Source organism: Otolemur garnettii, unplaced genomic scaffold (genome assembly GCF_000181295.1).
Source record: "Otolemur garnettii isolate 467f Iridium unplaced genomic scaffold, OtoGar3 scaffold00027, whole genome shotgun sequence".
Lineage (NCBI taxonomy): Eukaryota > Metazoa > Chordata > Mammalia > Primates > Galagidae > Otolemur > Otolemur garnettii.
Window position 1 is genome coordinate 16,578,545 of NW_003852422.1, and position 4,248 is coordinate 16,582,792.

The following is a 4,248-nucleotide window of genomic DNA, read 5'->3' on the forward strand; positions in this document are numbered from 1 at the left end:
TTTTTTAGTTGCAGCTATCATTTTTGTTTGGCGGGGCCGTGGGCTGGATTCGAACCCACCACCTTAGGTGTATGTGGCTGGCGCCTTAGCCGCTTGAGCCATAGGCGCCGAGCCGAGATTTTTTTTAAGGTCGACTTACTGGCACTTTGGTGTTGGCATTGCCTGTGGGACCTCACTTTGTACATTAAGTTTTTTTCTCTTGTTTAAGGCAATTCTATTTCTTTTCAGAATCATTGTTCGTTTTTCTCTTTAAAAGTGAAACAAATTCCTGGGGTTCCCCCATGTAGACATCATCCTCTCAAAGGGCAAGACAAAACCTGTCCCACTCTTAGATCTCATCTCACTGTCATTCAAGTCATTTTCATCAGCTTCTCCTAGTCAGCCAAAGCAGGTGTCTTTTGGCCAAGAGACTTTCTTTGCCATTTGAATTTTTGCCTTTAGACAAGATACTTCATATTTCTTAGACTCTGGTTTCCGCTCTGTGTAGCAAAGTTGAGTTCATTTGCTCTGAAACCTCCAGGGAGAGGAATTAGGCTTTAATAATGAACAGAGAGAAACAAAGTTGGATGTAGGGAAATGGCAGTGGGCAGGGGCAGGGTTACCAAGTGAACACAGTAATGTGCAGGGAGACAGCAGGCCTGTGCCGGAGCCTGTAGGACCCTGGGAACCCCCTGCAGGGGCAAAAGTCTGGGCTTCCTCTCAGAAGCAAGAGAAGGGAGAGGAGCCTTGTGAACAGGGAATTCTTCATGCAAGGAGAGCCAACACCCAGGCCAAAGGTTGAGTCCCAGATCACAGATCCTCTGGAGCGAGGGGCAATCCCAGCTCTTCTCTAACTCACTGTGGCTTTACAAAAACTCAACTGCACAGCCTAAGCCATCATCAGAGACTTCATTTGGAGAAAACAAAGTCATTTTGTGACATGCCACATAAAGGACTTAGTTGATGCATTCATTTATTTGTTCATACTCTTTCCTAGGTAGCTGCCTCCTAGGACTTGGACTAGTGTCACAGAATTATCTTTTCCCACACCAGCCTTCCCAGGGAGACCAGGAGGCTTCTCAGGATAATCTCCAAGTGGTCTAGATTGTTAAGGGTTAGAAGAGCCACATACTCAGTAATCTCAAATCCCAGATAGATGATCTCTGCTATAATTTCCTTCCCTTCCCTCTCTCCCTTCCTCCCCTCTTTCTTTCCTTCCTTCTTTCCTTCCTTCCTCCCTCCCTTCCCTTCCCTCCCTTCCTTCTCTCCCTTGACTTCCTTCCTTTCCCTTCTCTTTCTGACAGAGTCTTGCTATGTCACCCAGGCTAGAGTTTAGTGGTGTCATCATATATCACTGCAACTTCAAACTCCTGGGCTCAAATGATCCTCTTGCCTCTGCCCTTTGAGTAGCTGGGACTATAGGTGTTCACCACCATGCCTGGCTAATTTTTCTATTTTTTTATAGATGGGGTCTCCTATAATTTTCTTGAAGGCCTAGGTCAGCTATGTGAAATAGTTCACAAAGCAACATACATCTTTGCATGGTGTTCTTGAAATGAGGCTAGTCAGGAAATTCTGGGCCATTTTGTCACTGCAATAATGTTCTTGCCTCTAAGTCCAGTGTTAGGCTGAGGAAGTCAGCTGCAAATCTTGGTTGTTTCTCTTAAGCATTGGCGCTTGTGCATCAATCTCTCATAGTCCTCACTTTGACAGAGAGCTCTCTAAGGACATACTCACCCACCTTTTGGTGAAGGTCACTCTCTTACCCTTATCTCTTTGTCCCCTGCCCCCTTCTCCTTACTTCCATTGTCTTGCACAGGAAGGCATTTATAGCATCCCCTCTGACCTGGGTCCCCCACTCCAGGTCTGTCCACTAGCATCTTCCAACTAAACTTTCTCTACTCTCATCATTTTCTCTTCAATGTCCCCTACCTGGCACACTTAGCTATTGAAAGAATCAACCCAAGATTTACCCTGAATTAAAACAATGTTCAGTGTGAAGAGTTTTTTAAACATTGAATAAAAGTATTTGCTTTCTGTCCTGGGAGCAGCTGCTTCCTGTTCCATTTGGCTTTAGAGTTGGGTGGAGCAGGGAATTGGTGCAAAGTGTGTTCTCTAGTGCACAGCCACAGATTCCCCCAAAATTTACCAAGTCAGATGCCAAACTAGTTCTTGGATCTGTGGTCTTAATGTCATACAGTGTCATGCTGTCCCCTTTGTTCCTCTTCTACTTTGCCCCATCTCCATGTCTGTATCACCCCTTAAGGTTCAAATGTCAGGCCAGGGGATTTGCATGGTTAAGACAATCCCAGTCCAGTGGTGTTTGCACTGACAAGACTGCTCCCATCAGACAAGGAGCAAGGCCTGGAGGAGCTCAGGATGAGACTGGGGAGATAGGACCTTAGAATCACTTACTAAGACTGGGTTTAAGGTAATCCACACACAAACACTGCAGTAAATGGTAGAGCTAGGATTTCAGGCTCACAGCAGGGGTCCCAGACAGAGCACCCCAGCCAGTGCTCTGAGGAAGGCAGCCCTAAGACCTGCTTCTGAGCTTAGGCCAGGCCCTGGGGTTCACTAGCACAGGCCCACATGTTCATTGGCAACCAGGCTGAAGAGAAGGGATAATTTTCCACCAGCCATGGAGAACCAGTAGACCCAACGTGGTACTTAGGGGACACTATCTGCTACTTGTGGGCACAGGAGATAGTGGGAAGCACTGAGGATCATGGGAGCACAAAGGATATGGAGCATCTGCAGTGGGCACAGGGAACTGTGGAAGGCACAGAGGAGGTAGGAGGCACAGGGGCTCATGGGAGACACAGGGAATTATGGGAGGCACAGGGGATCATGGGAAAAACGGAACTGGGGGAGACACAAAGGAGGTAGGAGGCATGGAGCTTATGGGAGACATAGGAAATTGTAGGAGGCCTCGGGATCACGGGCGACACACAGGGCTGAGTATGCTACTGTGGGCCAGGAGTGTGGGAGGCATAGGGGCTCACCGGCAAGTTCTAGATAACAAATATACTAATTAAGTGGTAGCACCATACTTGCCCACTGGCACCCTCTCACCCACAGCACTCCTCCTCCTGTCACTCAGAGCTGCTTTGGCCATTGAGAGGAACAGCTGGAGAGTTCTAGGCACCATGTGGGGCCTTCTCAGTTTTTCCTACCCTTTGTTTTAGCAGGACCAGACTGGATCAGACTGCACGCACATGAGTTGGCCTCACCTCCCCAGCATAGCCCTCAGCCTTTCTTGTCCCTGTTTAATTGGCCCAGGATCAAATTACTTGCCTTCAGTTGCCTTACTGACCTGTGATAGGCAATCCTTTTACACATTTCTTGGTAACAAACACAGCATTCTTCATCTACTTCTTGTCTACCTTCTTGGTTCTATAAAGCATCGCTTCCTAAGAAAATATAAAACTGTGATTATTTCCCCAGAACAAAAAGAAAATTTGTATCACTAAAATCAAATGTAGTCCCCTCTACTTTGTTTTCATGCATTTCTGCATACAAATTAACTTTTCATTTCAATGCTGAATTACAGTATAATTGTTGAAGGTCTTTTAAATGGCAAACTCAAAATGTGTTTTAGCAAAATGCAGATAGCTCAATTGAGGTGATACATGACCAGCAAAGACTGCTTGCTTACACGTTGATAACAATCACATCATCTCTTCCACCTGGCCAATAGCAGTTGAAGATGCCATTACATTCTGAAGGCATCCTAATTTCAGAGATGTTAAAACATGGGTGGAGGGTGGGAAGTATGCTTTAATAGACAAAATGCAATTGTTTTGGAATTATACAATTTTTTGTAACCTGTATTTTGGATTTAACATTCTACCTTCAATATACTTTCATGTCAAAGAATATCCATATCAACACCCTTCAAATACTTTTAGATCCCACTTCATTTCAATGTGTTCTACTGATTGAATTTATTATTCACCACACCCTATTTTGAAGTCAATTGGGAGCTTCCCTTTTTTCAGAATTATAAACAGTATGCAAAGACCATCTCTATGGATGAATAATTGTGCACAACTTTGGTTACTTTAAAAATACTTCGATACATATTGCATTATTAACTTTTTAACATAGTACCCAGTAAATGGGCAAAAGTATTCCTTGCCTTTGAGATCTTAAGTGACCTTCATTTCTTTATTGGAAAGTCACAACTAATACCTCCTCAGACCAACAATATCACAAATCTTGTTCTATCTGCTGACAAACTGACTCTCTTCCATTAGGATTGAAACA